Source organism: Amblyomma americanum, chromosome 3 (assembly GCF_052857255.1).
Source record: "Amblyomma americanum isolate KBUSLIRL-KWMA chromosome 3, ASM5285725v1, whole genome shotgun sequence".
Taxonomy (NCBI): Eukaryota; Metazoa; Arthropoda; class Arachnida; order Ixodida; family Ixodidae; genus Amblyomma; species Amblyomma americanum.
The window spans coordinates 213,872,787-213,899,011 of record NC_135499.1 but is presented as its reverse complement, the minus strand read 5'-3'; the positions used below and the strand labels follow the sequence as shown (position 1 = coordinate 213,899,011).

General features: G+C 47.4%; 1 pseudogene; it reads left to right on the top strand.

Annotated features, from left to right (window-relative positions):
- The first annotated feature begins 22,524 nt into the window (after positions 1 to 22,524).
- Positions 22,525 to 22,659, top strand: LOC144126404 (U2 spliceosomal RNA; annotated as a pseudogene).
- Positions 22,660 to 26,225: the final 3,566 nt, after the last annotated feature.

Here is a 26,225-nt window from a genome sequence, read left to right as displayed (position 1 = left end):
AAGACAAACCTTGGGTGTCCGTCTGTCTGTGCTTTGTGAAGCAGCCGCATCGACAGCGACACATGCTATCGTGCTGCACGCACTGAAAGGAAAGCATGGATGCCTCTAGAATCTTCCAAAAAAGTGTGTGAGACGCACAGCACACACAGGCCCTCGGTAGCTGCCTCTATGGGGAAACTCTGGGATGGGTACTGGGAGTAGTACGTAACACCTGCTTCGATTTGCAACCTCAAGATACTGCAACCGCGAAGCAAGAAAGCGCGCAGATTTTTTTGTAGCGATAGCTACATTACGGTAGCATTTCGAACCTTCAGCGTGGCGGAGCGCCACCCTGCGCCTGCGGCGCCACGCTGCCTGTGGCTGCGCCGCTACGCTGTCACGTGGTTGGTCACGTGGTGCGGAGCAACTTCCGGCGGCGCGGCGCCGTGGCTAATCACGTGGTTGGTCACGTGAACAAGTTCCACTCAGCCAGCTGTAGCTATCGCGTCACTCCAGGTTTAAGCAGAGCTAAACCACCGCCAATTTTTTTTTCATCCCTTGATAACCGTAATGTTTCGGGCTTCCAAACAAAATTTTTGTTCTTCGATTCCTAGCTTGGGCTCAGTTTCTTTTTCAGGTCATCTGTGCCGACGCTACAGCCGGTAAAGGACATTCATCAAAAAATATCAAGGACCCCTTACGCGATACGAGAGATTCTCTGCAGCGGCAACTGTGGGCACAGTCGTGCACAGGTCCCTCCATAAGGATGGACAGAGTTCATGGAAGCGCCCTTTCATGTCTTTTGGGTATACCAGGGAACAATAAGGTATAAAATTTGCGCTCCCCTTCCCCATGTCTGTTAGAGGGGTGCGGTGGCAACGGCTGCCCCCTCCCCACTGCACACGCCTATAACTGCAGGAACTCTTTTTCGGCCAGCTTTAGTTAAGCCACCAACTAGGCCACCTTTATGCACTAATTAAGTGATATCCTGTCCAATACATTAGGGCCCAGGCGTATACCCCAGCGTTCTTGTTGTCTACTCGTACTTCGCCCTCGTCTCTTGGTGCTGGTACCATGCCCAAACGTGTAAAACTGCTTTTACCCGCACCCTCGGGATGTTATGAAACAGAATGTCATGAACAGGGATGTCATGAAACACAGGACTGTGACAACTGTCCTGAAATAGTGGGCAAAGCGGAACACGTGTTTACACACTGCACAATCGTCTCGGAGAACTTTCTTGCACGCAGTCAAGAGGTCAGCAAGTCCATGGAACGACCATGCACATCTATATATACTAATATCTCAAGTTCCGCATATTCGGTGCTTCGCCATGGTGTCAACTTCAGGGTACGAGACAGGGTTGTTCTCTCTAGATACACATGTGAGTTTTGCAATGTGCTTGTCACACATTTTTTTCCGCCGCTTTGCAGGTGAACAGTCGTCAACAAGGCCGTTCTCTTAACTGCGAACACATCTCGCGTGAGATTTTTATTTTCAGAGAATCGGTAGTCTAAGCTTTCAGTAGAACTTGGTCATTTCGAGCCTGACGCTTCGAACTGTTGACGTGCATTTCCTGGAGGCTGCTGCCAGCCATACAGAGGCCAAAGTACAGTTAACAAAATAAGCACAAAGGTAGGAAAGATCGGCGCCTATAGTATAGTTGCCTTAGTGCTGATTACGCAACTTCCTGTAGTTTATTTTTTTACCACGCCAAATTCTCCAAATCTGTCAAGAAAGCGTCTCGCGCATATCCGTTGAGCATGAAAGCAAAACGGCGTCTAATTAATGCGCCGCCATTCAAAGTAGTTACGCCCCTTCGTCGATCAGAACACATCATATTGGGACACTCACACGGGCGCGCTTAGCCTCGGGTAATGCAACCACGGTTTTCGTTAAGTATGGGTATACCTTAACCCAGGTTAAGAGCGCTCGTGCGACGAGGGTATAAGATAGCGTAGACCTTTGCTATGAACACGAAACTTCCAAACTTCTGTCTGAAATAAGATTAGCAGCGGTGCTGAACCGCCTCGTGACCTAACGTGCCTAAAATACTGCCCTCAGAAATGATAATGCTGTGATGATGCTTGTGTCTGCCGCAAAGTGACACAGAAGAGACCACAGTGGACGACGACACTGGGCATGAAGCCATATATACCAGTTAAGATCCTCCTATGCGGAGTAGGCAGCGCCATTCTTTGATCTCTGTTCCGCACCTGCGGTTGGCCCTGTGCACAGAACGGCTAGCGGTAGTTTCTGTTTTGCTTCGGAAAACGAACAATCTTTAGCTCATGCGGCAGACGTGGCTGCACCGCGCGCAGCCGATTGCGCGAGAGATTGCTCCAATGATTAACCACTGAGTGGAATAATGTTTCGCACAAAAAAAAATAACGCGGCGATCAGATATCTCATGCGACAACTCTGCGAAAGCAGTTGGGTTTGCCCTCAGTAATTACTTTCAGTCGTTTACTCTAAACCGATGCTTCACACACGCGACAAAGTTTATCTGGATGTTGAAGGTGGGTGGTTGGGAAGCCCCCTTCTTAAAGGGGATCTGAAACGCCTTCCGAGGAGAGCACATTAACTCACTTAATCACTGCGCTGCGTTGCCATGAAAACCAGAGCCAAATAATACTCTTCTACACGCAGCAGACGACCCACAATCACGCGTCAAAGTTGTCGAGCCCTTCCCGGATACTTTTTCATGCTCGCACCCTCCTCCGTCCCCCGCATCTGCGTAGGCAAGGTGAGAGGTGGCCATTGGTTAGATTCTTTCAGACGTCGGGCAGCTACCGTGGCCGCGGCCAATAAGCAGCTCCGGCGGGTCGGGAAGCTCCGCTCCCAGAGGAGGGTCGGCGAAGGAGCGCCTACCTTCCAGCGTGCAAAAAGTGACGAGAGGAGAGGAAAAGACGCGAGGACGCTGAAATTCAAAATTTAACTACAGATAACTCCGCTTCTACAAAGCGCACTTAAAAAATCCTTGCTGTACACTATTCGTGAAGCGGCGTGCTTCAATATCCAAGGCATGCCGCAACTTTATTAGAACCCCCTTCACTGCCCCTTCTTAAGAGGGGTTGCTGTATCGTGCTGCTTCTGGACGGCAGCTGGCTTTGCCAATGCGTCTTTGAATTCGATATCATCGTCGCATTTTCGTTCCTCTGCTGCGTGGGCTTCTATTGTGTGGAGGTCTTGTGGAGGGCGCAAATGGTGAGTTGATGGTGGGTGGCGCTTCAGGAAGGTAGAGTTGGGTGATGAATGGCGCCTATGGAGGGTGAAGGTGTCCGCGGTGGTGTGGGTGGATGGTGGATGGTGATGGCGCCACGTAGGCTTCGGTCAGAGGCGTTTTCGCAGCACAGTAAACACAAATAAAGACTACAATGTATATAAATAAAGAAACTATAAAAATAAAATACAATAAATAAGACTATAAAATAGCGGTGATACTACGGATCTTTTAATCTGCTGTTTTGACTTATTCGAGGCGCTCGCACGCAATAATAGGCAGTGAGGTTCGAGCAAGAAGCATGCACTAAAAAGAAAATGTTGCTGGGTTCTTGCATGTAATTGGTTCAGAGGAAACGAAAGGCGAAGTAATCAGCTCACTCTCAGCTAGTGGTACTTGAGAAAAGCAAATGGCACAGTAACTGTCTTACTTCTTGGAGGACACCTCAACCACGCTGCAAAGAGGAAGGTGGGAGTGAAAGAAGGAAGAGAAAGGGGTGCCGTATAGTGCAGAGCTCTGGAATAATTTCGACCACCTATAGGGGTTTTTAACGAGCATTGACAATGTACATCACACGGGTACATTTCGAGCTTCGCCTTCATCGAAACGCGGCCGCCGCGGTTGGGTTCGAAGTCGGGTGCTTCGGCTCAATACCCGGGCGCCCTGATAACCACTGGGCCACCGCGGCGGGTTCACTCTCGTTGGGCGCCTTCAATACAAGGATGCCTGAAGGAGGGAATGAAATGAGTGAAATAACGAATAGAGAAAGAAGCACCTTAGCTCCGGATGAATTTCGACCGCCTGGGATTCTTTAGGTGGCATCACACAGCGCGGTCAACATTAGTCTCAACCGTCATTGTCGTCATGCTCCGTACCCACCGTTCAGCGCCCGTCCTTGTCGCCTCGTCTCTGTCCTCGTCTGTTCAGCGCTGCTTTTCCGGAAAACCTTGTAACCACTGTCCTTATTTTCCTCTCCATTTGGCCCTGCCAAGACCAAAGTATACATTTTAAAATCTTTGCACAGCCCATTTTCTGAGATCAGTCGTCTGCGAGCAACGCGGTGCGGCGAGAGGACTCCCGTAATAAGAAGCGCTGAAGAAAGACGCCGTGACCCGTTACCAGTCACCGGTGCGATCAGCGGGGACGCATTTCTGCAGCAGTCACCGCACATAACGTTTCGGAAGTGTGTCTGCAATTATTTTTCGTTTAGAGTGTGTCTCCATCGAAACACAGACGCCGCGGCTGGAATTCAATCCCACGAACTTTTGCTCAGCAGCCGACTGCCATGGTTACAGAAAAACCGGGGCGGCGTTCGAGACAGTGCCAAAGTCGATGGGAGAAGATGGACAGAGAGGAAAGAGGAGAAATTTTTTTTTTGAAAGAGGACACCCGGCCATTTGGAAACCATACAGGAGAGATGCCGTCGGCCCATTCGTGGAAGGATTTTTCTCATGTATTCGCGGGCGAGAAAACGAAACTATAGATCGCCGGAGCAGTAGTGACAGGGCAAAAGGTGATGAGAGGGGGGGGGGGGTAGAAAATGAGGAGTGGTTACAACGGCGGGCGAGAAGTATGACGACGATAACGGTAGAGAGTGTCCGCTTAGACCAAATTTAAGCAAGAGGGTGAAAGTGACAAGGCCGCAAAGGTACTTCATGCCATGCCCAAGCGCTGCGACGCCCGAGACAAACTGCATTACAAATCGTCCTCCACTTTCCACAATGAACTCGTTCATCAAAAAATGACAGCGGGGTTTCCCGGCTGCCACCCTCCTCCACATCCCTCTCTTACGCACACAACGTGGTAAAGCTCTCCTGCAGGCGGAGAGCGCGTTTCAGCTCATCGCGGATGTAGTAACTTCATCTGCCTGCGGCGTAGTTCCAACCGCAAAAATAGTTATTGTGTACCATCCTTCAGGAGCAGAGCTCTGTGGTCGTTTCCCGCGCGCTGCTCGCACCTCTATTGGCCAAGCGCAATGCATGACCGCAAAGCATGTGTGTACAGCAGAGAAGTCGACGCCTAGGCACATCTTGGCATTTGATTGCTGCCGAACCTGCTGCTTAATCGCTATTTTCGTTGTTTTCTTCTTTTTGTTCTGTAGGCAGCAGTTTTAACAAAAGCGAATTCTTCTCTATATAAAACGCAGCTTTAACTAAAGCTAAAGATAGTTCCAGTGACTGGTGGCGTTGCCAACAGATGACGCCACAGCACCACCACAGGCGAGTATTCTGTTTAAACAAACCCGTGTGCAAGCTTGGGCAGGCAGGTTCACTAATAAAGAAGCGCACTTACTAACTTCAATATTATTTTTGTTGTAATGAAGCAAAATTTATAATAAAAAATCAGCCAATTAGGGGTACCACCACCAACCACTGCGCCAAACGACTCCTGCAGGCAACAGTTTTGGCTTTTTCTTACTACATTGTTGTTTTGCAGAGAAAATTGACAAGCCGACTCGCAACTACGGCGCAAACAATTGCGAGTTGGCCTGCCATCTTGCTGGTCTTTTTATGGTAGCAAATACAGGATGTGTACCACACAGAGGGCGCATCCTTTAACCGTACCGTACACGCCCTAGTGCATCGATGTAATAATAATAATAATAATAATAATAATAATAATAATAATAATAATAATAATAATAATAATAATAATAATAATAATAATAATAATAATAATAATAATTGGTTTTGGGGGAAAATGGCGCAGTATCTGTCTCATATATCTATGGACACCTGAACCGCGCCGTAAGGGAAGAGATAAGGGAGGGAGTGATAGAAGAAAGGAAGAAAGAGGTGCCGTAGTGGAGGGCTCCGGAATAATTTAGACCACCTGGGGATCTTTAACGTGCATCGATGTACGCGGGTCATGTTTTTGGTGAGCAATGTCAGCGAAGCGTAAACGTATCTGTCACGGAGAATTGGCCGAAGGACAGGGAACTCGCGGGCAAAAAAATACCCCACGTAATTACTGGCCAGTACAACGGAGCAATATGGAACCGCTTTTGAGCATCAACTGCAAATGTACAAGTGTGAGGAATTGAAAACAACTCAAAGCATCCGCGGAACGTAGTGCGTGTCGAAGATAAAATAAAAAAATCATAAAACGTATTCAACTCTCAAGTTTCGTCGATTGAATAGTGATCAGTTTCGTACGTGAACGATGCAGTCAGGGAATAGTCTAGAAAGCGCCTGTCATGTCCCCTCCAATTGAAGAATGAACACCTGCTTTCGCACGTCTATTCGATTTAACTACGTCAACCCCCTACCAATTTCATCTTTGGGTCACTTGACACATAGTAGCCAACACGAAGTATATATCCACAAAAACAAGACACAATACGACACAACTGCCACTGCAAGGAATGATGCAGAAAGACGTTAGCTGGAAAAAAAAAAGAAGTAGCAGCACAAGGCGGGCATTCTTGGGAGTTCAAGCTGCAGGTCTAGTGTTGCGGATGTTTACTTTTGCACCGCGGTAAGCTCGCATACACTGCATGCACGCTGCGCGGGTTTTCTCTTATGTTGCGCCCTTCTTCCAAAAGTAGTTTGCACAATTGGCAAAGCATCTGTTCTAGTTTTATCCTTTAAACTGAATAAATGCGTGTTTCGCCTACCGGCAACTGAAGCTTATCCCCCTACCCCCATCGCTCACAAGATTACAGGGCGCATTGCACCCTAAACTGATCTCGTTGCAACGTCTGTACGACGTGACTGGATTCACCTGGTCAGGATAATAATAATTGGTTTTGGGGGGAAAGGAAATGGCGCAGTATCTGTCTCATATATCGTTGGACACCTGAACCGCGCCGTAAGGGAAGGGTAAAGGAGGTAGTGGAAGGAGAAAGGAAGAGAGAGGTGCCGTAGTGGAGGGCTCCGGAATAATTTCGACCACCTGGGGATCTTTAACGTGCACTGACATCGCACAGCACACGGGCGCCTTAGCGTTTTTCCTCCATAAAAACGCAGCCGCCGCGGTCGGGTTCGAACCCGGGAACTCCGGATCAGTCCAGGAATTTTACGGAATAAACACGTACGGCTTAGGGAACGAGGGTTAAAGGGTGCGAGTTGCGCTACATCGCTCGTGCGACAATTGTGTCATTCTTCAGTGATTGCTCGTGGCGTCGCTCGCGCTTCGTGTTACGCAAGTGGCGGGAAACGATCATGGCACACTACAGCGACCGGGGAGCCATGTGCGCCTAAAGCCACTAGCGTGAACGGAAGCGTAACGGTATACCTGGGCGCCGCCACCAAGGTGAAAAAAACGAAAAAAAAACGAACATCCGTCGTCGGTATACCCATGAGTCCGGTGTTCGTTTCGGGTACATTTCAGTGCAGCGCTAGGTTCGACGAGCAGCATGCATAGGTTTCCCCGCGCGGTTTAGCACACGTTAACTAGTGTGTGGGTGCAGCGCTCTGGAGAGCCATCCTCCGCAAGTTTTCTCTTTTATTTGCCAAACACATGTAAAAGCCACCCTTTCCTCCCTCCTTACCGCCTTTTGCATTTCGGTGGTTGCGCCGCCTCTACTCAAATGCGCTTTGCCTTCCAGCTGCACTGCTCGGGGGTTGAGGGTGTGTAGGAAGGGTGTTTTCCGTCGCCTTGTCCAGGAATGCTTATCCATACGCTGACTGAAGAAGGGGAGATGGAAATTAAAGCAGAGAAACTGATATAGCCAAATTATTATTAGTATGCTTTGAGCTATTTACTCATTTTTAATTCATTCTTACGTGCGCTAGATGCATAACGATAATCGTCGTGGCAGTGACTGGTATTTGATACAGCAATTCATCGTTTATATAAGGCGTCCATGACCCGCGCATGCGCGGAAAACACGGCCTGTGGACACGGTAGTCAATAAAACTAAAACCCATACCGGAAAAAGAAAACAAGTCATACGAAGTTTTTTCAGAAAGCTTTAATCCCCAGTGATATAAGTTGTGTGGTGGACTCACGTCTTTTTACTCGCATATGTAGAAAGGCCTGGCCATTGGTTTGTGCTCCTTCATTCATTGTCATCAACTATGGATCATAAAAAGCTGGCAGACGACGGTCATGAAGGATACACAACTGCACTCTTGTGTGTCTTCGCCCATACCCGTCGTCTGCCAGCGCTGCACATTTCATGACAGAACCCAACCAGGCTAGCTCAGCAACACACCCTGGTCATCAACTAGGCAAAAAAAATAAATAAATATTATTTTCTATCCTTGGCTCAGTTTACGCACAACAGCTCGCAGAGGTCACTCAAATATGAAGGAAAACAATGTTTATCGTACAAATAATAATCAATCCATAACAATGCGTGACAGGCACGCTTTTTCTTATTTTATGTCTAATTTTCCTCTTGGCGTATATAATATCCAAAAGTCATTTCAAACCTTAGTAGAGAATTAATAAAAAAAATTGTCGTTTAGTGCAAACTGATTGCCCCCTTTCACATGGGAGGGACTTGAACATGCACTCTCTCCTCTGAAACCAAAAAAAAAAAAATATTCGGCGCTTTCACCATCTCATTACTGTCGATTTCTTCGTTACATTGCGAGGTAGTCGGGACATCAAACCCCGCTGTTACTAATGGGGTGACCACCCTGAAAAAGCTCACGTCGTGATGATAAGCCCTGGCACCCAAAGCTCCACCTTTACCTTCTCTCTGTCATAACATGACTGTGTCTGGATAGCTCTAGACGGACAACTTGCACCTGCGCAGCCCCGATCTATTGACCTCCTTTTTGTCATTCAATAAGTCAATACCACCACAATTTTTTTTTTGCGTTGTAGGAGGTTCCCTTTGGCGACAGCACTAAAGAATCTGGGCATACAGAGACAGAGACAGAAGAAGTCAAGGGTCAATGTGCTGAGAAAAATCTACATTTGGTATGGAAACACAAGAACCTACACAAAAAACCATGTTGCGTGCACAAAACTATTGAAGCAAGAGCATAAAAGAAACAACGCACCTGCCGCTGGGTCTTTTTCGGCAAATATATTCCTTTACCACGAAGCGGGAGCAGGAGTGACGACAGAGACAGGCTCACGGGCTTTCCTTTCGTGAAATGCCGCGGCAATCTCGCGACCTTTTTCATTCCTGTCATGCACTATAACTTGAGTTCTTTAGAATATAGGCTCACAGCCTCATTATTTGCAGTGGGCGGACAAGTTGAACTGAGCTGTGCCCTTCAAACGGTAATTGAATGGCCTTAATCGTTCGTTCCAAACAATTCACATTTTGTGACAAGACAGATGTGTATGGAGTACATGGACTGCGCAGCAAGCACACGTCATGTGTCGCTGACCAAACAATTTTCTCCTCTGCTTTTCTTTCCATTACAGAGGAAACTTTCTAGGCCTTTGTTCGAACAGTAAAAATGACCGTTGCGCACGCAACGAGATGCGGAGCGATGGGTAAAGGTCAAGGTCGGCTGATGCCACCGATCGGAACCGAGAAAACTGCACGACGTCGTTATTTTCTTACCTCGAAGTTCTCTCATCTAGCTGCATGCCATACCATATATTTTGGAACGTGCATGTGGCATGACGATGGCCATCGTTGCAGCGTGCTTTGGAGCGCTGTCGCGAAGCGAATGTGTGAGGAGCTCCTCAACGACACGAGCATGGTGAACCGGCAAGAGAAAAAAAAACATCTGTTTGACAAGCCTCAGCCATGACTGAGGGGACTTAATTCCAGCCTGACAATGTGCCTGCGTCAAGAGTGATCGCACCCACGACTTTTCCATATATGGAAAGAACACAGGAAGAAAACGCGCGTAAGCTGTGCATCCAGGCGAACTGTTGTAGCTGTTGGTGGATTGTTATAGCACGACTCTAGTTCGAGCAAGTTGGTCGATACAAAACATACGTGAAGAAATGCGAACAGGCGCCAGAAAACAAGGAAGGAGACACCAAAGGACAAACGGGGGGGGGGGGGGGTGCAACTGAGAAGTGAGTGTATTCCGAAGGAAAAGCCGCTCGGGCAGCGAACGGGGACTTTCACTGAACGCCCTCTTCTTATGCTCTCATGGTGTTAACAAACTGCAGGTTCAAGACAGAAGCAGTTTTCCACTATTTCCAGAGTGCGAACGCATTGCTGTTTTTGTTCTTTGCCCCACAAAATGGCACATACCCACAAGGGGGATTGGCCATAATAAGGCGGCATTGTATCACCAGCCTCTTTCCTATCGCCCCCTTCTTCTTTTCAGTTTTCCTGTGTGTTTCTTTTTGGCTGGTTTAATTTCTTAATGCAGTCCACCAATTGCTGGTTTCACATGTATCACCGACACTGAAGCCACGATGAACAGCGCGGGACAATGCATATAAGATGGATCTGTAGCTGAAGCAACCAGAGTCATCGCTTCGGCGATGCGCGTCTTTTTTTTTTTTTTACCACCAGAGCCGTTTTACGGAGCAAGCCCAGCCAGTCGAGCTTCACTGTTAGCCGGCAACACAGCTAGCGCGAAGTCAGGGCCATCGCCCAGCCTAAGATGGAACTAAGCAGGAGCAGATGGTTGGAGCCGGAGCTGGCTAGACGGAGCAAGCACCCGGTCTAAGTTAGAGCTCAAAGGCGCACGAGGCGGCGCCACGTGCAGCATGGCGCCAATGCGATGCTATGAAAAAAAAAATGCGGAGCGCGCGTTCGTGCTATTATATTGCGATGCCCGAAGCAGCTCTCGCCCGCCGCTGAGCTCAACAGAAAACTCTGCCAAGCGCTCTGCTGAGCGGGAAGCCGATATCTGCGCTGCAACCAGACCGAGCGTCGCAGTCGGATAAACATCGCATAGAGCAACACAGCCCAGCGCGCAGTAAGACGGCTCCGTCAGAAATTTATGCGCTAAGGAGTGAAGCTTAGCACTGGCCGGTTTTTTTTTTTTTGCGTCTCCCTTCTGTCTGCACGCGACAGTGGCCCAGTGGGAGCCAGTCCCTCGACATGCCCGCACGCTTTCTTCATTCGATCTCAGCAGCAGCAACGCCACCTGTTGGTGTGGTCGAATCCGTTCGACCTCACATGTTTGGTGTGCGACAGACCGTTGTTCTAGCGATATTTGGTGCCCCTGCAACCGGAGTACTTTGAACGCTTGCTCCTGGACTTCCCGACGGCGCATGTGAACATGTTCCAACTGTGTGCCATGCGCAACAATTCTGTGCACAACGGCAAGGTGACCTATACTTGTCCGCGTCCAACAGTTACACGAACTTACCGATCCCATCGCATCTCTCACCGCTCAAAAGCGTCATCCCCTACACATAATCCTGTCTGCTTACGCAGACATCCGCTCGTTATATGCAGCAGAGAGTAAATAATGCACTTTTTTTTTCTTGTAACCTGTATCCTCTAATTTTGGATCGTTTATAAAGATCACCATCGTGACAGTGATTGACATGCGGTAAGCATTTGTATAGTGGATAGTTTATATGAGGCGTACATCAACGCATGGGTGCAAACACGGTTTATTGAGAGAATAACACACTAAGCTGTCATAATATAAAAGAAATAAGAAGCATCATTCGAAGCCTCGTTTCAAAAAGCTAAATTGGCTCCACAATCATAGAAGTTATGCGGCGGATTTATTTTTCTTTTCTCTCATGTTTGTTCCATGCACCTGTTTAAAAATTGATTCTCAGCTAGCCAGAGTATCTATCCCCTTTGATTCTGGGCTCAGTTCAGGCACGACATCGCGTATATATTCACTCTTCCGCAAAGAAGGTTTTGGCGCCTCCATCTCCTCTCTGGCGACGACTTCCTTCGTTACATTGCGGGAAAGCCGGGACATGAAATTCTGCTGTTATCAACGCGGCGACTATCCTGACAAAGCTCACGCCACGTTGATAAGCTCCAGTGCCCAAGGCTCACTTTTCACCTTATCCCCGATAAAACACACTCACCGTTTCTACATCAGACAAGACGGACAATTGGTTGGACCTACAAAGCTCCGGCCTAACAACCCCCCCCCCCCCCCCCCCCCCCAAGCACACCAGGAGGTGATTGACCTTCTTTTTGTAATTCAATAACTTCATTACCACTACACATATTCAGAGCGTCTTGAGATTAAGTTTGCTGACAGAATTAAAAAATCTGGCCATACAGGCGCGGAAAAACGCAGGGGTCGTTGCGTTGACTAAAATCCAAATGTTTTAGTGCGTAAACACAACCATCTGTAAAAAAAAAAACCATGCCATAAGCACAAAAGAAATGCAGCAAAAGCACGAAAGAAACAACACACCTGCTGTTAGGTCTTTTCCAGGAAAGATATCCCTTTATCAAGGAACAAGGTTGACGACGGAGGCAGATAACAATCACGGTTTTTCCTTGCGCGAAATGCTTCGGCAATCTTACCAGCGTTTTTATCCTTTTAGTGGAGCATAACTTCCGTTTCTTCAGACAAACTTGTGTATTCGTACGATTTACAATGTGCGAAGAAGTGGAACTGAGCTGTGCACTATAAAATAATTACGTCACCCTAACCATTCGTTAAGGCAACAAAGTTCACATTTTGTGAGATGATAATGGTATGGTGTATAAAACAGGCAGCAAACGCGTGCATATGTTTTGCTGTACGGCGAACTTTCTCCTTTGCTTTTCTATTAGTTGCAGAGTGCAAGATTTTCCAGCATTTGCCTAAAACACTAAAACTAGCGCTGAGCGCACAATGTTTGCGAACGACGAGACGGAAAACGATGGAAAAAGTCTGAGGTCGTTGCCCTCCTAGTGATGAGAACGGCGGCTAGCAGTACGAAGAGCACTTCAGGTCTTCGTCCGGCGACACGTTGCCGGTTGGGGCAGCAATTCCAACTTCTCAAAGCAAAACTTATTTATTAAAGACGGGACCGAAATACAAGGCAGTGATGACAAGGCTGTTTAAAAAAAGGCTGATAAAAAAGGCTGTTAAAAACGGCCGAGCTTGAGACTCGGCGCGCTCGTCCCAAGTCGTCGTTTCCCGCGGGTTTTAACCCCTTCAATAATTGGGCGGAGCTTCAGTAATCTAGCTCTCGCCCAATTTGGACCAATAGCAAAGCAATTGCATCGTATGTACTAGTGGGCGGAGCCCAGGGCTCGCCGGTCCGAGCCCAGTGGAATGCGCAGCTTGCTGCATGCGCATTCGATCCACCGGTTGCCACGCGTCGGGACAGAAAGGATTAGTGCCCGAGCCCAGTGGAATGCGCAGCTCGCTGCATGCGCATTCGATCCACCAGTTGCCACGCGTCGGGACAGAAAGGATTAGTGCCGCCTCTCACCCTAAGCGCGGGCGTCACGCCTCGACGTACATTCCTCGATTCCCCCCCTTCCCCGGGCATGATCGCTCCTGGTAACAGGTGCGGGGGGGGGGGGGGGGGGGGGGGGCATCGGCCCCGTGGGCTTCCACTTAACAGGTCAGCTAGGTGCAATTACGAGGAACGCCGTAGTGAAGGGCCCTGTAAATTTCGACCATAGCCTGAGCCGCTTTGGGGCCTTAAACCCTCTATAAACCAAACCTAATCGCAGCCGAGTAAAGCGCAGGAAGCCGTTCTTATTTTCTTCGTCCGAGCTTCATGCTTCATCTCGCTTCTCATATTTCGTCAGTGAAGCCTGCTAGGCGAGACAGCAGTCAGTCTCAAGAAAGTAGCAGGCCTTCAAACGGGCGGCATGGATAACTTCAGTCATTGCTGAATATCGGTCTAAATTTATCCGCAGCCTTCCACTACGGTGCCTCTTTCACTCCCTCCTGCCTCCCTTTCCCCACGGCGCGGCTGAGGTGTCCACGGAGAAGTGAGACAGTTACTGAGACAGTTCTTTTCCTCAAAACTAACTTTCATCTTTACAACTCCTTGCATCTATAAGCGCTCTGTCCAGTAAATAAGATAGGCGATGAGGTCGGCAACATAAGGCCCATGCGTAGTGCGCCAACAATTCCTCAGTGTAGTCACGCTGCCTGACAGGCCACCATAGTCGTACCAAACCGGCATGGCGATCGACAGTGGTCATGGTAGAGTACTTTGGAGTGCTCTTGTGACACGAATGTGAGAGGAACCACTAATCGACACGAGCAGTGGACCGGCGCATCCAGTCGCTGATAATGGCAGACATGAATCCAAGCAAAACACTGCATTGGTCGATGAGCGTCGAAAATCGCTGAGAGGACCTTAGTTCCTGCTTGGCGACGGGCCTGCGTCAACAGCGAGTGGTCCGCCTCGGCACCTTCGCAGGTGCAACAGGAGAAGACGTGGCTAATCAGGAAGAAATTGTTTCGCTAGAAATGGAAGGAAGAAAGAGAAGAAAGAAAGACGCGCATGTAAGAAGCCAGGTGGACGTAATAAAAACAAAGCTGTTTGTTTTTCTCCCCAGAAAACAAGGATATGTGGCTGAGCCGGTGAAAGTACAGAACGTCTCTCATTCTTTCAAATATTCCACAAGCCTTGCACACAGGGCACGAAATCAAGCATTTCCGCATAACCCTGATAACGAGCCTTCTTTTATTTCTTGCGAAATTACATTGCAACAAATAATAATAATAATAATAATAATAATAATAATAATAATAATAATAATAATAATAATAATAATAATAATAATAATAATAATAATAATAATAATAATAATAATAATAATTGGTTTTGGGGGAAAGGAAATGGCGCAGTATCTGTCTCATATATCGTTGGACACCTGAACCGCGCCGTAAGGGAAGGGATAAAGGAGGGAGTGAAAGAAGAAAGGAAGAAGAGGTGCCGTAGTGGAAGGCTCCGGAATAATTTCGACCACCTGGGGACCTTTAACGTGCACTGACATCGCACAGCACACGGGCGCCTTAGCGTTTTTCCTCCATAAAAACGCAGCCGCCGTGGTCGGGTTCGAACCCGGGAGCTCCGGATCAACAAATCCAAATATGCATTTAACCACGTCTATGACACAGGTTTTTGTCCGCGATAATTGCTATGAGCAGGTTGCTACATCACTTTCGAGCGCGTTTCGCGGAATAATTCATTCGTAGTGTTTTACATGGACCGAATCAGATCAGTTGTTTTAATTTTTTCGCGACAGGCGGTACTTCAGCCGATGGCCATGAAACAGAAAACAAAGTCTGCCAGGGTGAATTACGCGTCCATCGCCTCTGTGTGCTTTGATGTCGCTGCAACGGAATTTTCAATTAGCGAATGCCGAGAAACAACCTGTGCTCAAATAACTTTTACGGCTTCATCACAAAGGAATGATCTTGCTGCTAGAGAGTAAAACGGCTTCGGCTGGTGTATAGCTCTCTAGTTCTTTATAGACCGGGTATAGACCCTCGCCGACGGGGCGTTTTGATATAAGTCCATTTTAAGATATTTGCAGCTGATTACGCTTTTCGAAAACTTCCCGTATACTAGCTGTGTTTGCATCCGAGCAAACACAGTGCAAGGCAGCAAATTCAATCGGATTCCTGTTTAGAGTCACAAGGTAACAAAATAGCCCTATCAAACAATGGGGATCACTGAACCCAGGCGGGATTCCTGCAGTGAAAACACAAAAAGAGGACAGAGTACTAAAAATGCAGTGGACACGTTCACAAAACCTCCAACGCGCACATGCAAACAGCGAATTGAGTGCTCTTATAAGCTATCACCTCCAAGGAAAAATGGAACAATCACCAAGCAGGTGCAGTTCCGTTGTAAACGAGATAACTGATTCAAAGTGCACAATTTTTGCACGATATGGATATCACCCTGCAGCGAGGAGCACTGGTCGGTATGGGAAACAGGCCATGGGTAGCTCAGCGTAATCTGCCTATTGAAGTCTACGCGCTCTCTTGATAGCTGTGGACAAATAGTGAAAATGTTGAACGGCAAAAGCATGGCCCTTGCGGCACGCCATGGAGTGTTGTATATGTTTCAGAGCGCGCACTTAGAATGCTAACATAAATCTTGCGTTCACGTGGGCACCTTTCAAAAAAATGTACAAAGAGGTTCACTAATGACGCAAACTCTCAGTATCTCTCTGAGTGAGTAGTGATTGACGAAGGCGAACGCTTCAGAAAGATCGAGGTGCACACAATTTATCTGTCCGCCCTTTCTCAACAGTAGCAACTCGAGCAAGAAAAGATGTCAACTTAGATATAATCAGCCTGCTTTTCATAAAGACGTCCTAAATGTTGATTCTTTTAATCGCAAAAGGAATATTTTTTTCGAATGCAAGAAACGACGAGAATGGCCGATGCGTCGGCCAACTTCGCTGACAGTCGCGGCTCTGAACGCGGCGACAGCTGCCGCCCTAATGTAATACGAGAGTAACGACTGCCATCTTCCAAATGTGTGGAAAATCTTCAGGCCAGGTCTGCTTGAGCCGTTTGTGGGACAATTACGGGCCTATGAAGCAACCAAGGTCCTGAGGGAAGAGGACGATAGTCCTGCTAATCCTCCATGTATTAACAATGTGACCGTTATTATAGTTTTTGGTTTGAGAAGACGGATGGCCCCTGCTGACGCCATGCGATGATATAGGTGACAATGGGAGGAGTCCTCGCTGATCACCTTGAAGCTGTACAACATATAGCGCTGGGCGCTAGCGATATCATTTATGAAACGTGATCTGGGAACACCTGCATGTTACAACCCGGTTGAGACAGACATACTGTTCCCAGAAGAATGGGACACTGTCACTTGCAGCGCTAAGCTGCAAATAACAAGTGATCGTCTTTCATGTGCGCTTGAACTTACCGATGGTGCTTGTCTTTACTGCGCTGATAAACCACCCCCACCTGTGCTCTCAGTTCGAATAAAACACTCGTGCGAACCCTCGGTATAGGATAGCAGCAGCAGCAGCAGCAGTAGTAGTAGTAGTAGTAGTAGTAGTAGTAGTAGTAGTAGTAGTAGTAGTAGTAGTAGTAGTAGTAGTAGTAGTAGTAGTAGCGTTCCTTTAACTGCATATGAGAGTAAAGTGTCACTCGAAATAGCTCTTCAATATCTGATGGGAAACAGGTAAGGGGCTGCTTTTCTGGGCAGCACGCCTGTGCGATCAGGGAGTTGAATGATTGATTGAATGAACTTTATCTCCTCGTCATAGCGAGTGGAGACTGGGACTAAAGGTACCAATGACCTGACGAAAGGTCCCAGCCCCCTACAGCAAACAGTTTCGACAGCAGTGATAAGAGAAGGAAATACATATAAAAGGCAAAAGTACAGAATTTACACAAGTACAAACATATCACACTTGTAATACGCATTACAGTCCGAGAAGCAGCGTAACTGTCGGGAATATAACCCCTAGAAGTCTTCATTTAGGCGTTTCACTGAGGCAGGCAGACGGTTCCAGGGTTCGCAAGCGTTATGCTGTCAATTCACCAAATATAGGGCAAAGGCCCCGCACGTTCATGGAGCACACCTTTTCGATGCTGGCATTTGGATGTCGTTCATCCTTGTAGCATTCCAAAAGAGGAGACTAAATTCTATCACTGACGTTCCGCTTTGCTTGCATTCAGTTTGGGCCCCGCGAATATAGAATGTTTTCAATCGAGCGCCGTCATTGTTGGTGAGCCACATGCGATACGCGTCCGGAGGGTCATATAGGTAATTGCGTTTAGACCTATGTAGATCAGTCAGGTCTCAGGTATGTGCCTGATTTGTGGACCTTATTTAGCATTCAAGTGTCGCTATACTGTGGAGCAGTTGCCGGCAGAGCCCGCAAGGCTAACCCCACCTGTAGCTTGCAACAACCTCAAACTCAACCTCCGGAGGTTCAGGCCACCCCACTCTCGCTCCATTATTGCTCAACAGCAACGACTGCGCGGAGGTAGCTACAGCTGTCGCCTCGATCCATACCTGTCCCGCAATCTTGTTTTTTATAGCGCGAAAGAAACTCTTAATAGCAGTACGTTATGAGCTAGCGCTTACTTAGGTGCTTTGTTGTGCGTTGAACAACACAGCACATAAACGTTACAAAAGCGCAAAGAATATATATTCGCAAGCCTTTTTTTTTTGCCACCTCGTTAAATTCAAAGTGAAACTTAGACCCTGCGCGGAGCAATAGGAAGAACGACTGTTTTCCAGTTTCGCACGGAAAAAAAAAAAGTGAATTGTTGTTAGTACGTCTGTTTCTATCGGACTTATCGTGGGTAGCGCCGCCCTTTGTGATAGATACAACAGCGAGTCTTCTTTCAATTTATGACAGTCGACCACATGCACGGCTATGCTAAAATTGACAACGCTCTTAATTACAAAGATATAGATAGTTTATCAAGATCGTGACAGAAAGTACGATTAGTTAGTGAATGAAATGTCTTTTTTTTTTCATGCACGTGGATTGTGTAGTATACGCGCATATCTCTCAGTGGTATCATTCCTTCTGGCACACTCACATTATTTCCAAGAGCGCCTATTCGTGTTCTTAGCAGGTAGCGTTTCATACAGCTTAGATACGGCTAGCTCTGCTTAGTTGATGTCCCTGTTATTGTGCGAGTGCAGCGTTTAAGCCTGCTATTGGCGCAGGCTGATGCCAAAATTATTTTCATATTTTCTTTTAAGCCCCACCATAATTTCATGTTCATATAACCTCGCCATGTGTTGAAAGAAATCCAGAGTCACGTTCACTCGCCGAACCATTCAGGACGATATCGAATTTCCTACCCAAAAACGACAAGCCTTTACCCCAGAACTTTTCGGCTTGTGGTTTTGTTCTGTTCAGCTTACAAGTGATATGATACATTGATCGAAACATTGGCGCACACACAGGACGAAATTATAGGACAGGAACACAGTCACAGGTGCTACTGCAAGTGAACTTCTTATTCTTATTTCGCTCATCCTGATCGTAAGTGCATATCATTTATCACGCAGTTGGAATATTAACGACCCGTCCTGTGCGCGCGCTAATGTATCAGTCAACGCAAAACAAACTCGCCCAAACTGTCACGCTGATGCGATACAAGCTGTCCTCTGAGCCTACAAGTGATATGCCTTATCTCCAGCTGTTTTCACCTATTTGACGAGTCAGCATTTTTTTGGTTTGGTTTGGTTTATAGGAGTTTAACGTCCCAAAGCGACTCAGGCTATGAGAGACGCCGTAGTGAAGGGCTCCGGGAATTTCGACCACCTGGGGTTCTTTAACGTGCACTTACATCGCACAGTACACGGGCCTCTATAATTTCGCCTCCATCGAAATTCGACCGCTGCGGCCGGGATCGAGCCCTCGTCTTTCGGGCCAGCAACAGAGCGCCATTACCACTCAGCCACCGCGGCGGCTAGCATTTTTGTTTGGTCTAGTCTCTTGATTAATGACAGATAAATTTACAGCCTGTGCGATGACACTTTAAACATCAGAGAGGGAGTATATATGTAAAGGCAAGTTTAATCTGACGAACGTCCAGTTCATTAATTAACTAATTAATTAATTTACATTAAACCTCAGGGCCAGTGGCATTACAGAGGGGGAGTGGTAAATATACAAAAAACAGAGAGAAAATACAAATAGTATCTGAATATACAATGCTATCTAGCGCTACGCGGAACTGCTCATAATTTACAATGCCAACAACTTCAGCGGGAAGGTGGCTACAGTCTCGTGAGGTTTGCGGCAGGAATGACTGCGAGAAGCATTTCGTGTTGCATGACACAAATCCGACTTTGTGATTATGATCAATGCGGCTGATGAGTTGATGAAGAACGGCCGGCAAAAAGGAGAAGGCTATGAGCAGCCCAGAATTAATTCAATGCAACGCCACAAATTTTAGCGAACGATGCTTAGAGCTGATTCCCACTTCATCCGCGCTTAACGAAGCAAATAAGAGATGGTGGAAAGTGTTCCTAACTAAGACAATCAGTGCTTGCTTTTAGACGTCAAGGCAGGCATAAAGGGTGGCTTTCAATGAAGGTGGTTGTGCCTTCTAGCGGTAATAAGAGAGAGGATACAGGATATGTATGGCATTCTATTCGAGCGCTCTCTCTGCAACAGTGGCGCTGCTTTTACCCTCGTTCCGCTGACACCCACGCGTTTCTTTGTGTGTCGAGGTATAAAAGGCCGGGGCTCATATAATCGTGCAGCTGGAATGTAGCCAGGGTGCGTTCGCTGCTATGGAAACGCACCAACCTTGCCGCTGAGTATACGTGTGTGGCCTCGCGAAGGATCGGCTTACACGAGGTAATGCGTATACGTTTTGTATATCTAGAAGTTGCACACGTGTGTTCCTGCATATAGCGTCCTTCTCTGCTCGTTTAGATTCGAGCGGCCTCGGTTTGAGAACATGGTGAAAAATTCGTACCCAGCGGAAAAAAAAAAAAAAGAACGAGACCCTGAGGAGAAACGTACCTGCACAAACCGGAGGTGTTTCTCAACTTACGTTTAATAGTGAAAGAGAAGACAGATAAAAATACGAGTAGAGATATGCGCGACCCATGATAAGAAGGCCGTTAAAAAAAAATTACTAGGTAGGCATGCCTTGTGCACAAGCAAACGCTGAACGAAAAAAAAAAGCAGGGAAAGTAATTTCCTGTAAAATTTATTAGGAGAATAAGAGTGCGGTTGGCAGGCACTCTCAGGTAATGAATAGCACTTTACCAGTATCTATCAAGAGGAGGGTATTCAGGCTTTTTCAGCGAAGGTGAATCAGAAGATTTAAAAATAGACTTATGAGATATAGAGATGGCTTCTGGCACGTTGTTTGTCATGTGTCGGTGGACACCAGATGACAGTCGAATCATGTTAACTCGCAAGCTGCTTAACTAATAGTTAAAAGTAACTATTACAGCAAAGCGTCTGGTTTCAATTAGATTTCTATCTGGCCGTTAGCAATAGTATTACCGTATCAGTTTAATAATAACGTCACTATATCAGTTCGAAAACGCGATTATCCTTGGCGCTGTGGCCCTATGTATATAATTATAGGCGACCTATAATTGTAAATTTCGCTTCCTTTAAAGAAAAGCAGGAAGTTTTGGGCAGAGCGAGAAAATTTAAGGGTTCGTCCTATAGCGTGGATCGATTACTCACCAGAGACGCGAAATGTGCGGAAGCGATTGTGGGAATACGCAAAACTTCAAGGAGCAGAAAAAAGTAAATTTAAATTAAACTACGATAAACTTATCATTGACGGAAAGGCTTTCAGGTGGGACAAAGAAAAACAGGTGGTTCTTCCCACCGTGGGACGATGACGCCCCAGTGTGATAAAGATAAGGCTCCGACGGGACTTAGTTTCCGTAGTGATTAACTGCAGAATCATAGTAAATAAAGTTGATGAGTTTGCCAGTCTACTTGAGTCAGTAATAATAATAATAATTGGTTTTTGTGGAAAGGAAAATGGCGCAGTATCTGTCTCATATATCGTTGGACACCTGAACCTCGCCGTAAGGGAAGGGATAAGGGAGGGAGTGAAAGGAAGAAGGAGGAGGAAGAAGGAGGCAAGATACTTTTGGCTTATTACAGTATGTTCAGGAACCAACTAGGGATAAAAATGTTTTAGATCTTTTCTTTTCGAGCTCTCCGGAATCGAGTTTATGCTGTCCATGTTGTTCCGGGCATCAGTGATCATCATGCTGTCATTGCATATATAAAAGCTGGGCATATTAGTGAAAACAAATGTGAATCTAGGCGTGTCATCTTTTACGACAAAGGTGACTTCACTAAAATTTCCGAAAAACTACTAGATCACTTGCCCGTTTTTGAGTGCTTTTTTGATGAGTGTGATGTGCACGATGATGGCGTTTATAATAATAATAATAATAATAATAATAATAATAATAATAATAATAATAATAATAATAATAATAATAATAATAATAATAATAATAATAATAATAATAATAATAATAATAATAATGATAATAATAATTGGTTTTTGTGGAAAGGAAATGGCGCAGTATCTGTCTCATATCGTTGGACAGCTGAACCGCGCCGTATGGAAAGGGATAAAGGAGGGAGTAAAAGAGGAAGGGAAGGAAGAGGTGCCGTAGTGGAGGGCTCGGGAATAATTTCGACCACCTGGGGATCTTTAACGTGCACTGACATCGCACAGCACACGGGCGCCTTAGCGTTTTTCCTCCATAAAAACGCAGCCGCCGCGGTCGGGTTCGAACCCGGGAACTCCGGATCAGTAGCCGAGCGCCATAACCATTGAGCCACCGCGGCGGGTTATAATAATAATCATAATTTTTTTTTTTTGGGGGGGGGAAGGAAATGGCGCAGCATCTGTCTCATATATCTACTGCGCCATTTCCTTTCCCCAAAAAGCCAATTACTATTATTATTATAAACGCCACTCCTTCGTTCGGCAGTGGAGATAGTTAATGTAAATCTTTATCAGCGAATTCAAGCTGCTTCCTGCGAAAAGTAAATGTAGGCCGATTGAAGCATGTTAGCGCGCTCATGTCATGATAGCCTGCGGCAGCTCTAGATATCTGCTACGAGTCCCATTTGGACCCAAGATATTAAACTTATTTTTGGAAATGTGGCGGCGTGCTTAAAGCTTGCTTCACGTCCGCCTCAGGTTGGTCCGGTATTGCACTGCCTCCGGGTCGGCCTGGAACATTATAACGCAGGTCTTTTCTTTCACTCTTTGCTCTCCTCTCTTTCAACTCTCCTATAGTTTCAGCACGTCAGCGATTGTGGCTCGGCTTGAGCCAGTGGGCAGGCCTGTGCACTTTCCTTTTCAATATTCCTGGCAACAACAGGAAGCAAGCAAGTCAGTTACATGAAGTGGCAGAAAAAAAAAATTCAGTACATGAAAAATCTCGATGGGCAACCACGAGGGCTGCACAAAGCAGCCAAGTGACAACAAGAGGACTCGGCTGCTTTGGCACTTGTCTCCTTTAAATATTTGCAGTACTCCTTCCAGCACAAAATAACAGACCGCCGAGGCCAGTCCGGGGCGCTGTGATAGGGACATTTCCCCTTAGTTCTCAACTTTAAAAGTGCACTCCGCTCTCCCCCTTTCTCCTGATTCTCTCATAAATCAATAAAGCAGCGTACCTACCTACCTCACTCGATATACTTCTAGGAGATATCTATTGTCACGTAGATATGCCAAAACACAAAGCAAATACAGGCGTCGTCATTCCGCAAGGCTCGGTTTATTTCCCCTTCCTTTATGTCTGCCCTCGAAAAGGCCCAGTTTTACAGCTGCATTCCAAGAATACTTTTTAGCGATTTCGCTCTCTCTCATCCGAAACTGGATTCGATACATAAATTCAAGAAACATTGCCGATTCCTCCTCGGCGTGCCCTGAATTACTTTTGAGAATCGCCCTTCTCCATGTAGCACTGTCCGTCGATCCTGTCCTTCTCGCGCGCACCAAACTGGTTTCGCGTACGACGAAGTCAACGATATAGGAAGCTCGGCGGAGATGCTCCACTCACGCGCGCCACGACGGCTGACCTGCCGCGGTGGCTTTGACTTTCGACCGATGAGCCCAAGGTCGCGGTACCAAATCGCTGGCAGCGGTGACCGCACTTCGGTGGAGGCGAAATGCGAAAGCGCCCGTGTGCTGTATGATGCCAGCGCACTTGAAAGAAACCAATTAAAGCGATTGAAATTACTCCAGAGCTCCCTATAGTATACATACTGCGACCATTTCTCTCTTCTGCCTCTCATCACCCTTTCCTTCGCCCCTTTCCCCACAGCGTGTTGCATGCGTCCACTGTGAGCGCGAAAGACACGCGCCGTGGGCTTCTTCTTTCCTCATAGTCACCCTTATAGCCGCTACACAACTTCACATCCTCTACTCAACGTTGTTCAGTCTCATATTCTTTTTGGCTGATTGATTGAAGTCTTTTATTCAGACAAGCTTGGTCTGAGGTGACGGGACAAAAGGCAATTCACTTTTGCCTGACGAGTCCCCGTCCCACGTTAGGTAGGATTCACATCAATGCCCCCTCACCCCAGCTCGCCTGTACCTCTTTCGCATGCGGTCTGGCCCCTCCTGCCCCAACTGCCCCTCACCCTCCGCCAAAATGAAGCAGTCTATTTCAGCGCCCAGTCGCCCTACGAACTTCCTTTTTCCCACCTTCAACCTCTCGCAGGTGGACCCCAGAGAGCAACCTAGGAGGCAGATGGGCCACCTAGGTCATGTGACCTTGCGTCGTCATCACAACTTGCCCACCGGGTATTGAACTGCCCATCGTGGGAGGTGGCAGTTAAATTAATGATTGGCTGCTCGGGAAAAGCAACCTTTGTAGAGTAAGGCCCACCGATGGCAGCACCTGCCATCGCAGGGCAGAGGCGTATCGCTTAACCGCTGAACCACTGCGCCAGGATGAGGACTCCCAGAGATCTATGAATGTGAAGTGGAGAACGACTTTTTGCATATACGGGACTTGATCCATTACGCTAACGCGGGATACCCTAAAAACTAATTTTCATTTTTTTTTTGCTGAAAGGAAATGGTGCAGCATCTGCCTCACATCTCGGCGGACACCTGAACCGCGCCGTAAGTGCAGGGATAAAGGAGGGAGTGAAAGAAGAAAGGAAGAAGGAGGTGCCGTAGTGGAGGGCTCCGGAATAATTTCGACCACCTGGGGATCTTTAACGTGCACTGACATCGTTCAGCCAGCGCGCTGGCCCAGCACTCGGGTGCCTTTGCGTTTCGCCTCCATCGAAACGCGGCCGCCGCGGTCGGGTTCGAACCCGGCTACTACGGACCATGGCAGCTCCGCTACACGCTCGCGACAGTCGTTCTATATATACCCACACGACCACGTGGCTATGACATGGTATCCCATGGTCTTACGAAACCCGCTTCGGATGCCATCACGTGGCCTTACATCATCCCATCGGGTGCTCTTAAGGTCAAAGGTAAACCGAAAGGTCACCGAATGCCAAAGGTGAGAGGTCAAAGATCAACTAACGGTCATGGGTCAAGTTCAGGGGTTCGATACCATATAACTGTACCCCCTATGGTCATACAGGGCTAACGTATTTGGGCTGCAGGTGATTCAAGGCCATTCTACGGCCTACATTTACCTAGCGCAGTGAAGCTTTTCGCTTCAAAATTTCGACCAGCTGGGCTCGACACGACCACACGACCACGTGGCTATGACATGGTTTCCCATGGTCTTGACACCCCCATAGGGTGTCATCACGTGGCTTCACATCATACCATCGGATGTTCTTAAGGTCAACCGAAAGGTCACCGAATGCCAAATGTGAGAGGCCAAAGGTCAACTAAAGGTCATGGGTCAAGGTCAGGGGTTCGACACCGTATAACTCTACCCCCTATGGTCATACAGGGCTAACGTGGTTGGGCTGCAGGTGGTTAAGGCCATTCTACGACCTACGCGACGACTGCTTTACCTAGCGCAGTGAAGCTTTTCGCTTCAAAATTTCGACATCGCAAAGCTTTTTGCTGTTCGCCTCTATAGAAACGCGGCCGCCATGGCCGAGATCGCCGTCGGTCCGACGCCAGCTGCAGGTACTCCAGGCAGACGGGGGAAGAGGAGGAGGGAGTTTAGAGGGCCACTGGTTACCAAACTCTGGCCAATCCCCCACCGTGGGTGCGTGTCATTGCTGCAAAGGCAACAACAACATCATGGGCGCTAAAATTTGTTGTAACAGAAAGACGCGCTAACCATCTCGATTCTCGGCGGATGCCTCTCGACCGAGCCTTGAGGGAAGGGAACAAGGAATGTGAAAGGAGGACGGAAAAAGAGGTGCCCTTGTTCCGGAATAATGTCGGCCACCTGGGGATCGTTAGCGTGCAGGCATCGCGCAGCTGGTACACGGGCGCCTTTTTTCACGTCCCCCTCCACTGAAAGCGGCCGGCCGCCTTTGGTTCTATCCCTCGCAATTGTTGCCTTATCAAGGCACATACCCACGGCGTACGGGGGGTAGGCAATGGCAGGGTTCAGGGAGAAGGGCCAAGAGAAAGGGTAAACTGGTGCCAAGCTAATGCATGGTTGAATTCTTTGGGTAAAAATCAAAGATTAATTACCGAGGGAATAGAAAAATGAGAAAATACCATAGAACTGCTGAATACATCAAAATTACTCTTAGGCTGTCAAATGTTTAGGGGAATCTCCCAAGGTGGAGTAAATTTGTAATCAGCTAGGGAGTAAACAGGGAGTGGATGCCTATGAGTAATAACTCTCTGATTAGTGAGAG